General features: G+C 48.2%; 1 long non-coding RNA gene across 1 annotated transcript; it reads left to right on the forward strand.

Annotated features, from left to right (window-relative positions):
* The first annotated feature begins 10,026 nt into the window (after positions 1-10,026).
* LOC130475502 (uncharacterized) lies at positions 10,027-12,738 on the forward strand. The gene is made up of 3 exons (XR_008933244.1): positions 10,027-10,056; positions 10,977-11,051; positions 12,690-12,738. It is a non-coding gene; the product is annotated as an uncharacterized LOC130475502 (long non-coding RNA).
* The last annotated feature ends 1,223 nt before the right edge of the window (positions 12,739-13,961 follow it).

Raw genomic sequence — 13,961 nt, forward strand, 5'->3', positions numbered from 1 at the left:
ATACTGAAGTTTTACCCTCCACTAATAAGAAAATCTTATTAGTTCACTTCTGTTGCTTCTGAGAGTTCAGCAGGTATTACCCACAACACCTTGTCATTCCATAAGGGCTAGACTTTTTCAGATGAAAACTCTCAGGAAGTTGAATTATGTGCATGCAAGCGAATCCTGGACGGTTTCTCCGTCCCTGCCGAATCACAACATGCAAAAAACCATTCAGTGGGATTATGAGGGGGGTCACTTTCCCCTACAGGGGTCCTCAACATGGTGCCTTTGGGCGCCATGGCACCCACCAACACCTTTTCTAGCCAAATGTTTTTAGGAATAGTCAAAAAGCCTGGGTGGGGCCAGGTAGGGCTTTTTGACTATTGGAGATTTGATCGGCTGTGCCGATTTTTAAAACTGTTGCCTTGGCAGCAGCTGCCACCACAGCACAAGGATCTACCCTGTGCTACTGAAGTTAAGCTGTGGCAGCCATTTTGTGGCTGGCTCCGCCTCCTGCGGGAGCCATTTTGTTGCTGCGCTCACCATGCCGTGTCAGAATTCCAAATGGGCCCAGAGGGTCAAAAAAGTTGGGGTCCCCTGCCCTAGTATATAATTCCTTAAAGATGTTGAGCTAACCACTTTCTTGGCAGTGGCCTAGGGTTGCCAGGTCCCTCTTTGCCACCAGCGGGAGGTTTTTGGGGTGGAGCTAGGCTTGCCAGGCCCTGCAGCTCCACCGGTGGGAGCTTCGCGGGGCCATGGCCTTAACGCGATGAGCCTACGTCACTTCAGATTTAACCCGGAAGTGACGGGGACGCTCTAGCTATTCCGGCCAAAACTCTATGGTTTCCATAGAATTTTAGCCGAGGGTGCTAGAGTGTCCGTGTCACCTTCGAGTTTACCCAAAAGTGACCCATGCGCCACGTCTGCGTGCTCGTGCACGGCATCCTCACGCACGTGCCCGCAGTGCCCGCTGGCCCTCAGCTGGCTGGCGGGCAGCCCGGTGGATGGGCGGTAGTTTACCCGCCACCACTGGGCAATTGGCAACCCTAGGCGGAGCCTGAGGAGGGCGGGGTTTGAGGAGGGGAGGGACTTCAATGCCATAGAGTCCCATTGTCAAAACGGTCATTTTCTCCAGGGGAACTGAGCTCTATCAGCTGGGGATCATTTGTAATAGCAGGAGATCTCCAGCTAATACCTGGAGGTTGGCAACCCTATCCCAGAGGATGTTGGAGGGATACATTCTGTACCTGACGCAAGGCTGTATTATTCATACTGGTTTTTGGCAGATGACTATAGATTGTGGGATGTTTTGGCGGCAGACATGGGCTGGTTCATTGACTGACAATCTCATCTGTTGAATTCCTATTGTTTTTTGTTTCCTTCTGGGCAGCCTTTGTGTACCAACCTTGAGACACTGCAGTCCATGGGAATGGTGGGATATCAATATTGTATTTTATCAATCTACAGTGCCCAATCAAACCTGGAACAGGTCATCTGCATCATTTTTGTTTCTCTTTCAGCCCCTTCCCATTCTGCTGCTTGCTCTCGCCAGCCTCGTGGCTGCTGTGCACCCAGAAGGTAAGATGCTGCCTCTTCTTGCGCTCATCCACAGCTGGCACGAGCATCCCCTGTGACAGAGTACCTGCCAGGGCCCTGCTGCTGACCCCCACCCACACATCTCCCCTGCCACCTGTCTGCATGCACCTTTCTCATCTGTTTGCTGGACATGCTCTGCACCCGCTCACAGCTGCTCAGCATCATTGAGGAAAGGCATGTGGTGCGCAGAGGCGATGCTGCTGGTGGCCATGACAGCCACACCCCCGGCTGCATGCAGCAGCCAGTGAAGCTGGGGAAAGGGGGCGCAGGTATTACAGGCAACTGAGCATGGGTAGTGGGAGCATTTATAAGCGGGAGAAGGTGGGGGGCTCACAAGTGATAGAGTAGAAAGATTTGAGGGGTCATGGTGGGCAGACGGGGAACTGGCCCTGGTCTTTTCCCAACTGTGTGGGTTCATTTCAACTTCTAGTAATAGTAACTGTATTTCTAGTAACTGTATTTCTAGTAACTGTATTTCCCAGTTCCCACTTGATTTCTTCTACAAAGAACCTGTTTCCCAAAGCAAAAAACCAACCCTGGCTTTCCTCTATCTCAGGGGTGGGGAACCTTTTTTCTGCCAAGGGCAATTTGGAGATTTATGACATCATTCGCGGGCCATACAAAATTATCAACTTAAAAATTAGCCAGCTATATTTGGTCAAACATTTAGCCAAGAGGCACGACGGAGATGGCGCGAAGTGTCTGCCACGTAGAGCGACTTGCTTTTAAGCTCTGCCGTCCCCAGCTGGGCCCAAGAGATTCAGGCAGGGCAGCATCCGTCTGAGCTAGAGATAAGTCAGGACCCATGGAGGGCCAGACCAAATGATTTTGTGGGCCTTATATGGCCCCCGGGCCTGTCGTTCCCCACCCCTGCTCTATCTCATTGAAGTAGAAGATTCCAGGAGACATCACTGTTGAATCCACATAGAGTGCCTATTTAAAAATAGCTGCCCCCATCACTGAACAATGCCTGGCTTGGTTCTACATCATTTTGCAAATGCTCACCTTGGCAGCTGTTTTGTGGTGGTATCCACTACCTTTCTTTTCTAGCTATAGAACAGGCAGGCTTTAGGGAAGGGAGGTTGGCAATAGATCATTGCCTTACACTGCAGCATCTTATAGAGAAATACCTTGCATCGGGTCGATCATCACTATATGCTGCATTCATTGATTTCAAGGCAGCTTTTGATTCAACCTCTAGACCCCCTACTCTGGTCCAAGCTAGAAACCTCAAACGTAGATAGAAGGCTCTTGTTGCTGATGCCATGCCCTTCGCTACCTTTCTCAACATTCCAGCAGTACCATGTTTGGGGAGCCCTTGGGACCCGACACCGCATGGATTCTTCACGGACAAATTGGGTCATGAGATTTGGATCTGAGACCTGCAATTGCCCTCCAATTGCCCCTCGATCAGAACGGCTGTCCTTTTTCCAGGTTGGGCGGGATGATTATACGGTGGAGCCGTGTGCATTTTAGATCCCTACACAGATTGTGTTGAGAAGCGAAGGGAGGAAAGAAAAGGCCCTTGAAGGAAACTAAATATTATGATGATTAATATAAAAAAGACATTTTGGAAAACGTGGTAAAGAAAATATTACAGTAAAACATTTTATCAGCAATGAGCAGAAAACCTCATCAAGGAAGGCAAAACATATGCTGGCCTTCTCGGGAATTAAAAAAATGCATTGATGAGTGTTTCACAGCCTGATTCTCCATATGTTGTGGAGGCACAGTGCCAGGTCCTGAGAACTATCTCAGTGCCTAGCTGTAGAGACAATGAAGCTGTAGTAACCTCTGGAGGTGAAAAAGGCAAGGAGCTGTAGTAACTCCTTGCCAGGCTCAACTGCACGTGCTGACGGGGAAGTGTTGCTCAAAAACAGTTGAAGGGTCCAGAACAAACTGTTATCCGTTTATTGATCGCCTGCCTTTCTTCCAAAGAAACTTGAATGGGGTTCCTACACAAACAGGAACTACATTGTATCTCTTCCTTCTGGATATTGATTATTCTAAACCAGCCGTTCCCAAACTGTGTTCGAAGGAGTACTTGGTGCTCCACAAAACATCTCCTAGTGCTCCGTGAAGAGATTGGAAAGAAAAATACTACTGTCATTCAGTTTAGCATGTAGGTGCTAGGTGAAAATTAGTGCTCCTTGATGAATTTCTCTCCTGAAAAGTGCTCCATGACTCAAAAAGTTTGGAACCACTGTTCTAAACCATTGTCTTCTGGTGGGAGAAAGCACATGTGGGAGAAGGTGGGAACAAGTCCTGAACCAAAGGTTTCCAACCTCCAGATACTAGATGGAGATTTCCTGCTATTACAATTGATCTCCAGCCGATAGAGATCAGCTCACTTGGAGAAAATGGCTGCTTTGGCAGTTGGACTCTATCGCATTGAAGTCCCTCCCTCTCCAAACCCCTCCCTCCTCAGACTCTGCCCAAAAAACCTCCCGCCAGTGGTGAAGAGGGACCTGGCAACCCTATATGAACCCCTTGGGACAGTTGGGGGTGAGCAGTATCTGGGCCAAAGGAACATTTCCCCCCTCAGATCTAGGGTTGCCAACCTCCAGGTGGTGGCTGGAGATCTCCCAATCTTACAATTGATCTCCAGGTAATAGAGATCAGTTCATCTGGAGAAAAGGGCCACTTTGGAAGGTGGACTCTATGGTTTTATACCACATTGAAGTCTCTCTCCTCTCCAAACCCTGCCTTCCTCAGGCTCCACCCCTAAAATATTCAGGTATTTCCCACCCTGGAGCTGGAAACCCTACTCAGATCACATCCCTGATTTTGGCCTTCGTAGTTTCTTCAGTAGGTCAAGAAAAGCTTTTCATTTCAGTGGAGGAAAATAAAAGAGGTTTCAGTCAGATACATAAGTATCTGGAACTCATACCAGACACAAGCTCACGGAAGGGAGAAATGTGGCTTCCCGATTTTCTCCAAAAGAAACCAGTCAGAAAAGATTCATATTTAAAAGCAAAAAAAAAAAAAATTAAAAAAAATCCAAAAGTCAATAAAGCCTTTCCTACTTGCTAGTCATTCAGTAAAGCGATTTTAAACTACTGAATTCTTGCTACAAATTCAGAAACTACAACTTGGATCTTTGAACTGGAGGAGACAATAACTGCCACACCAGAGCCCTTGGTTTCAACAGGTATGTTCCACTACACTGCAAATGATATCTGCTCAATTACGTTGTGTGACTTGTAATTCCTGCCCTTCCCAGAGGAGGCAATGTATTGACCCCAGGCATGTCAGAGGACAAGAATTAAAACCAGATGGGAGCTACAGCCAGTGTGATGTAATGATTAGGGTGGGGAGGGGCTGTGGCTCAATGGAAGAGCCTCTGTCTGGCATGCGAAAGGTCCCAGGTTCAATCCCCGGCGTATTCAGAACCCAGCAGTAGGAAACGTGAAAGACCTCTGCCTAGGACCCTGGAGAGCCGCAGCCAGTCAGAGTAGACAATACTGACCTTGATGGTCCAATGGTCTGACTCAGTATAAGGCAGCTTCATAGGTGTAAATATGTGTTGGACTATGATCTGGGAGTCCAGCCTTCAGATCCCCATCCTGCCCCAAATCTGGGTGAAGACTTGGTCGTTGTACCCTGCTTTTCCCTACCTTGAAGGAGTCTCAAAGACTTACAATCACCTTCCCTTCCTCTCGCCACAACAGACACCTTGTGAGGGAGGTGGGGCTGAGAGTTTGGAGAGAGCTGTGATTAGCCTAAGGTCACCCAGCAGGCTTCATGTGGAGGAATGGGGAAACCAACCCGGTTCTCCAGATTAGAGCCGCCACTCTTAACCACTAAACAGTTAGAGCAGTTCCTCAGTGGAACAGGCTTCCTTGGGAGGTGGTGAGCTCTGCTTCCCTGGAGGGTTTTAAGAAGAGGCTAAATGGCCATCTGCCAGCAATGCTGATTCTATGACCTTAGGCAGATCCTGAGGGGAGGGCATCTTGGACATCTTCTGGGCATGAAGTAGGGGTCACTGGGTGTGTGTGGGAGGAGGTAGTTGTGAATTTCCTGCATTGTGCAGGGGGTTGGACTAGATGACCCTGGTGGTAGCTTCCAACTTTATGATTCTATGTTAGCAGGTATAACTTCTTTTAACTCTATATAACAAGCTCCCTTGTCCAAAATCACTCTGCTACACAGCTACTGACAGTACTAGAGTATTCCCTTACTTCTGGTCTTGCTTGGAGTAAGCCTAGGGCATACCTCTCTGGACAGCAGATGGAGAAGTCTACCTCATCTTCCTAACCTAATCTTTCTCCTTTGTTTCCTGGCCTTATGCAGCAGAGGACTCAAAGGATGTGAGTACAACACCAAGCACCACAAGCCTCCCACCTGAGGAGGACAGAATCACAACAGGTACGTGACAGAGAGAGACTTCCGTGATGCATTCATGGGCGAGATGAACCCCACATCCAGATCTTCTACCAGCAAAGAGGGTGGAGGGAAGAAATTTTGTCTGCTTTGTTGAAAGATAACTAAGGAGGACAAGCAGGGTTGCCAGCCTCCAGGTGGGGCCTGGAGGTCTCCTGGAATTACTACTGTTCTCCAGGCTGCAGAGATCAGTTCCCCTGGAGAAAAAAGTCTGCCTTGGAGGATGGATTCAATGGCATTATACTATACAGAGGTTCTCCCCTCCCCAAACCCCACCCTCGCTAGGCTCCACCCCACCAATCTTCAGGTATTTCTCAACCAGGAGTTGGTAGCCCTAAGGACGAGGACTCAGAAGCCAGGCCCAAAACTGGCCGGAGGAAAGCTTTATGGAACAAATCGGCCTTAGAATTATTGCCTAACAACATGATGGGTGTGATCAAGTGAACTTCCAGGATGGACATTTCCCCGTGTGTATGCTCATGTAAAATACTTTAACTATCCTGTGAAAATGCAAGCCTAGAGTTACAGGATCTGTGCAAGAGAACCTTCCTCCCCCCCCCCACCCCCACAAAAAATACCCTATTTGAGTAAGCCAAGGGTTTCTGGGGTATTTATGAATATATGTGCAAGAATGGATTCAATTCAATGCATCAGCCATAGGTCACCATTTGCAAGCTTGAACCAGATGTTTGGAATCTTGGCCAGGGGTGTCAAACCCATTTGTTATGAGGGCCAGATATGACATAAATGTCACTTGGTCAGGCCGGGCCATGTGTACCATAAAATTTAATGCCAGGTACTGGAGATAACAAACTTTATAGAAGACACAGGCAAATCTAATCAGTGATAATATTTTTTTTCACTTTATTTTTTTGACTTAAAATACAAACATGCTTAAAACAATAACACTCTTAGAGTATTTAGTTTTATTTAACATTCTTTGATAATTGACACTTTGGGACTGGGGAGGGGCTGTCTTGGCTGACTTGCGAGCTGGAAAAAAGCTCTCAAGGGACCAGATCTGGCTCACAGGACATGGGTGTTTGACACCCATGGTCTAGGTAGTCAGTTCCCCTGTACTGGAGGCAGGTTTGCCAGGTCACTCTTTGACATTGACGGGAGGTTTTTGCAGCGGAGCCTGAGGAGGGCGGGGTTTCGAGAGGGAGGGACTTTGGTGCCATAGAGTCCCATTGCCAAAGCGGCCATTTTCTCCAGGGGAACCGATCTCTATCAGCTGGAGATCCGTTGTGACAGCAGATCTTCAGCTACTGCCTGGAGGTTGGCAACCAAGCCGGAGGCCTCTTTTCCTGTAAAAAGAAACTGGATATGTGAGCCATAGAAAGGTTCCTCCTGCCCTGTCCACTACAGAGGACAAGATATCATACCCCCCTGACACTAGATTAGGAGAACTTTCTGCCAAGAACAAAAGTCCGCTGGGGTAATACTGAAAAAGTCTGAGAAAGTTTGGTCTGTTGACAGGTCAAATATTGTCAGCTATGGCCAAAAAAGGACTAAGTATTTTTTTTTACTTGATTAGAATCATCAAAGGATACTTTAATCAGTAAAAGGTTTGAGACTGGTGCTAATTAAAAAGACTAACTCGTCAACGATGGTTGTGCAACATTTTTTTAAAAAGATGAGTAAATGTAAGTGTGAACGTTAATGAAGATGTCTATAAATGTGGATGAGCTGCTGACAAGTTCTCCTTGGCGTTCTCCCCAGAACACCCGCCAGTCGTCATGTTTTAAAAATGAGACTAACCCAGAAATGAATCAAAATAAAAGCAGCTGTTGCTGGCAAATAACACTATAATGAAATGAAAATAACAGTTTCCACCTACGCATGGATATTCTTGGTTTTGCGGACTATTTGACAATTCGTGGGTAAAAAGTACCGTCAAGTCGCAGCCAGCTTATGGTGACCCCGGATGGGGTTTTCAGGGCAAGAGGCAAACAGAGGTGGTTTGCCAGTGCCTTCCTCTGCATAGCAACCCTGGACTTCCTTGGTGGTCTCGCATCCAAATACTAAGCAGGGCTGACCCTGCTTAGCTTCTCAAGATTTGATGAGATCAGGCTAGCCTGGGCCATCCGGATCAGGGTATTTGACCAGACAATTTGCTAGCGTGGTGCAGTGGTTAACAGCAGTGGTTTGCATGGTGGACTCTTATCTGGAGGACCGGGTTTGATTCCCCACTCCTCCACATTAGTGGCGGAGGCTAATCTGGTGAACTGGATTTGTTTCCCCACTCAACACAAAGTCTGCTGGGTGACCTTGGGCTAGTCACAGTTCTCTTAGAGTTCTCTCAGCCCCACCTACCTCACAGGGTGTCTGTTGTGGGGAGGTGAAGGGAAGGTGATTATTAGTCGGTTTAATTCTGCCTTAAGGGGTAGAGAAAGTCAGCATATAAAAACCCATTCTCCTCCTCCTCCTCCATTTACTGGGCTAGACTTTCTCTGATTGTGCACTAATAACCTCAAGTAGAATCCTTAGTCTAAGACCATCTTCTACAGAGCAATCTGCTTGACAACAGACAACGTTTCCGGACAGTCAGTGGAGATTTCCTAACACCACCACTGCCCATAATGCAATTGGACACTTTTTGGTTTCTCAGCCTACTGCAGCTTTGGTCAAACTGGTTTTGCTCTTGACATTTCTGAAGCTGAAACAAAGGATTCCTCCTCTCCAAAAGGGAGACCAAGACTTATCCAGTGGATATGCCCAAAGCTGATGCAGGACCCTATTGGCCAGAGCCTGAGCCATCTCTGGAGCTAAGTGTTACCCCCATTGTGATGTCCATTTTGCAATTGTGTGAAAGTTGTTTTTAGTCCCTCTCTTCTTTGAATGCAAGGGATGAACTGATCAAAACGTGCATGCATAGGTGACTTTTGAAAAAGAAAGAAGCACAATATTCCCTGCTCTTCCACAGTTGAAAGATAATTATTAAGGTTTGTTTAAAAAAACCCACAAGCAGGCTTTATTCTCCTACATTCATTTAGCCACTGTAGTGGCAAGACTAGGCCAGATTAGCTTGATTTTGTCAGCTCTCAGAAGTTAAGCAGGGTCGGCCCTGGTTAGTACTTGGACGGAAGACCGCCAAGGAAGTCCAGGGTTGCTACGCAGAGCAACAGCAAACCACCTCTGCTCATCTCTTGCCTCGAAAACCCTGCAGGGTTGCCATAATTCGGCATTGACTTGATGGCCTTTTCCACCACCACGCACGTGCGCACCAATCATGTTCTCTTTCTTTGACCCTGCAGTGGTATCTACAGTTGAAGTGATAACAACAGAAGGCACCAGTGCTAGCAATGCCAGAAGCACCGTGAGATTCTTGAATACCAAAGGTGAGTATACAGATCCACCCCTTGGGCTTGGGGCCACCTTGATCAAGGATAGGCTGAAAAAGCAAACAGTCCTTTGTGACCCAGTTTTAAACGAAGGGTATGATGCCTCAACCCCATGATGTGTGTTTTGTTTTGTTTTGATGCTCAGGACGCTCATTTGCCAACCCAAATAAGGAAACAGGTAAGTAGAAGCCTGGAAGCGGGGGTGGAGGAGGAAATATTGCTTGGTCGAGACCTTTTCCTTCGAGGGTTTTGCAGGTTTTTGAACACCCTCCAAAACCTCCGACAACACCCCTCCCGATCAGGGTTGCCAGGTGCCCGGTGCTGGCGGGCAACCCCCCCCCACCAATTCATTCCCCTTCCTGCTCACCAGCTGAAGGTCAGTGGGCTCATGTGCAGGTGCACCTACATGCTGTGGCACAGCACTTCCGGTTTACAACCAGAAGCGCCGCTTCGCGAGGGGCCTTATACCACTCAAACTGGGAGTTTGAGTGGTAAAGGGCCCCTCGTGATATGGCACTTCCAGGTGTAAACCGAAAGTGAAGCGTACACACATTGGTGCGGCTGCGCATGTTCGATCCCATCAGCTCTGCCCCAGAAGCCTCCCGCTGGAGTAGAGGGGTGACCTGGCAACCCAACTCCCGATGGCACATTGCTGTGATACGAGGCCCTGTCCTCAAAACGCATGCATGCTACAAAACGCCCCTCTCTCTTTCCACAGCTGTTAAATACCGTGATGAAAATTTTGAATATGGTGAGTCCCAAACTGAAAACAATTCTTTTTTTTTTGGGGGGGGGAGTCACAGGCTGCTTGAAAGAAGTGTGTCCACTTATCTCTTTTTCGCCTTTGGCGAACAGGTTTCCTGCAATGATACAAAAACCGGCCTAATACCCATTGGTCTACCTAGCTCAGTATTGTCTGCTCTGATTGACAGCAGCCCTTCCAGGTCTGGGGCAGAGGCCGGTCTTCGATAGCAGCAGTGCTTGAGACCCTTTTAACTGGGGAGGCTGAGGTTTGAGCCTGGGAGCATCAATATTCAAAGCGAGGGCTTTTCCACCGAGCCACAGCCGCTCTCCGTATGCGCTTGACTTGAGATAGCAGCAGAACATGCGTGTGCACGCATAGCATCCCAGAAGAAGTGATGAGTGCCAGCATGCTGTAGTGGTTAAGAGCGGTGGTCTCTAATCTGGAGAACCAGGTTTGATTCCCCACTCTTACGAATGAGTGGCAAACTCAAATCTGGAGAACCGAGTTTGATTCCCCAAACCCTCCACATGAACGGTGGACACTAATCTGGAGAACCAGGTTTGATTCCCCACTCCTTCACATGAGTGGCGGACTCTAATCTGGAGAACCAGATTAGATTCCCCACATGCAGCCTGCAGGGTGATCTTGGGCTAGTCACAGTTCTCTCCGAACTCTCTCAGCCCCACCTACCTCGCAAGGTGTCTGTTGTGGGGAGAGGAAGGGAAGGCGACTGTAAGCCACTTTGAGACTCCATAGAGAAAAGCGGGGTATAAAAACCAACTCTTCTTCTCTCTCAACCCTCTTTCCATCTTCTAAAATGTTTGTCTTTAGCCCCATATGTAGCTCAGCAACCAATGTCCTCTCATCCCTACATGTCACTGGATACTCATAATACATGCTTGTTTTTTCTCTTTCCCTTCTGCTAGATTACAACTCCTTGCGCAAGTGGGGCCTAATAGCAGCTGCCATCCTCTTCATCCTGGGCATTCTGATTCTCACCTGTAAGCATGGGCTCCTGGCATGGGCAGGGTTGGTTGGGTACTCGAGATCTTGGTGTTCCTTTCCTATGTAGAGCTGGGTGGGGTTCCAGCACAGCTGCGGAAGAGTTCATCAGTATCATCTCCTTTTATATTCTGCCTTTCTCACCGAGGCTCAAGGCGGGTTACAAAATATAAAAATCAAACAGCAAAATATCGACTCCCTTTAGTACCAGGAGCCCCGTGGCGCAGAGTGGTAAGCTGCAGGACTGCAGTCAAAAGCTCTGCTCACGCACGACCTGAGTTCGATCCCAATGGAAGTCGGTTTCAGGTAGCCGGCTCAAGGTTGACTCAGCCTTCCATCCTTCCAAGGTTGGTAAAATGAGTACCCAGCTTGCTGGGGGTAAAGTGTAGAGGACTGGGGAAGGCAATGGCAAACTAAACATAGTCTGCCTAGTAAACGTCGGGATGTGACGTCGCCCCAAGGGTCAGTAATGACCCAGTGCTTGCACAGGGACTGCCTTAACCCTTTTAGTACCAGAGGCAGTATAACACTTGATATCAGTTGCTGGGGAAAACTGTCACAGTCTTCCTATTACCTAGAGGTAACGGGTTGGCCCCTGTATAAACAGAATGCTGGACTTGATGGGTCTTTGGTCTGATCCAGCGTGGCTCTATTTATGTCCTTAAACAGAACAATCTAGTGGATGTAGGATTGAAGAACTGGGAAACAATGCAAGCAAAAAAAATGTCTAAGGCAATAAAACCATCAATATGTGCAAAAAAAATTGTGTAAGGCAATAGAACTGTCTAATGTTTGACAAGCTGTAATGAAGAAAAGCTACAAAGGTAGAGAACATTGTATTGCAGTAAAAGGGAGGCAGGTGATGGGTACCCTAAACATTGCAGTATAATGCAATACTAGCTTTCTGGTCTCTCCTTCCTTCTCATAGGCATGTTGCCGACGTAATGCTTAAAACTTGGGTTAACATGGACAACCCAGGCTAGCCCGATCTCATCAGATCTCAGAAGCTAAGCAGGTTTGGGCCTGGTTAGTATTTGGACAGGAGACCACCAAGGAAGCCCAGGGTCGCTACACAGAGGCAGCCAATGGCAAACCACCTCTGTTCCTCCCTTGGCTTGAAAACCTTCCTCCACCAACATTGCATTAAGCTCCCAAATTGTCAATGAAAGCCTAATGGGGCTTACCCAATTAAGCCCTGCCTCCCAGTTGGAATATGCAAGGAGGTGTTTGGGAAATATAGTGGTCCTCTCAAGGCCACATGTTGGGGTGGAAGTCGGGCCCCAGCCCATCGGTTCAAGGCCCCCCAAGCCAAGAACATGTCAAGCTGAATACATTTTAGTTTATTTTTTAAAAGTTCCCTTCCAAAGGAAGGTAGCAGAACGTCCCGTACACTGTAATCACAACAGTTGGGTCTGGAAGCAGAGGGGACGCACAGAAGTGTAAATGAAGAAACACGGATCTGATGGGCGGTGTCAGAGGACTGGTAGATCATGTATCCCTCGCTCAGAAGAGGGCTGGGGCTATAGAGTGTTACAAATCTGACATTGCCAGCAGCCGAGATCTCCCAGTTCAGTTTCTGGTTCTAGGAGGAAGGGTGAATGTGCCAGTAAACCTCTGCGTTCTCACTCCACTTCCAGGTGGAAAACACGGGAAACTCCTACGATGCCGAAGGAAAAAGCGAGCCAGGTGAGAAAGAAATCACAGTGACCCCTTCCCTTCTCCCCAGGCCCTTCTTCTTTGAGAAAGGCCAACCTGAAGGAGATAACACCAATGTGGCGTAGTGGTTAGCATGGTGGGCTAAAATCGGGGAGACCTGGGTTCTGTCCTCGTCAAAGGGAGACCTTGGGGCCAGTCATTTTCCCTCAACGTAATCTTAGAATCATAGAGTTGGACGGGACCACCAGAGTCATCTAGTGGTCCACCACTAGATGAAGGGACCACCAGAGTCACAGAGTTGGAAGGGACCACCAGAGTCATCTAGTCCAACAAAGCAGGAAATTCACAAGTACCTCCCCCCACCCACTCCATGCCCAGAAGATGGCCAAGATGCCCTCCCTCTCACCATCTGCCTAAGGTCACAGAATCAGCATTGCTGACAGATGGCCTTCTAACCTCTGCTTAAAAACCTCCAGGAAAGGAGCGCCCACCACCTCCCAAGGAAGCCTGTCCCACTGAGGAATGGCTCTATTAAACTTTCTTTGCTGGGTTGTTGTGAGGATAAACCGGAGGAGGGGAGAACCATCGTGAGCTCGGGGGGGTGGGTGGGCTAAAAATAAACATGGAAAAACATATTCTGGCAGCCCAACCTAATCCTGGCTCAACTTGCTTTGCAGAAATTATGATGTGACCCCTGCCTGAAGTTACTCTGTGCCCTCCTGAGGACTGTAAGGGCCCTTTGGAAACTGCCCGTTGCTCCAGTATGGCGGAGGCAACTCTTTTTCTTCTTTCCAGGTGGAGATGTCACTGCCTCGCTCCCCGGCACCCTTCAGCCCCCACTTTACCTTTCTACTCACCTCCTACCTGCTCCCAGCATCTCTGCCCCACTTATATTGTATTTCCTTTATAGTCACTGAGTCCCTTTGTAGAACCAAAACACTGGAGAATTTATTCTCTTTGCACAGCTTGAATTAAAAGGAGAAATGTGTTTTGGCGCCTGGATTTGGGGCCAGGCTGTTGACACTTGGGGGCCAAGAAAAACCCCTCACATCCAAACTGTGCCAGGAGGGCTCAAATTCTGTACTCACAATAAAATTCCGGGTGTGGCCCATTTCCCTCCCTCCCGCCTCCCCGAATTTTCTGACTTTATTGGATTCTGTGCTTTGTTTGGCCTTGTGCATGCTGCCATTTTGTAAGGAAATATACCCCGCTGGCGGTAACTTCGTGAAATCAGTCAGGACGATAGCCTGCCA

This window comes from Euleptes europaea, chromosome 3, assembly GCF_029931775.1.
Source record: "Euleptes europaea isolate rEulEur1 chromosome 3, rEulEur1.hap1, whole genome shotgun sequence".
NCBI classification, from domain to species: domain Eukaryota; kingdom Metazoa; phylum Chordata; class Lepidosauria; order Squamata; family Sphaerodactylidae; genus Euleptes; species Euleptes europaea.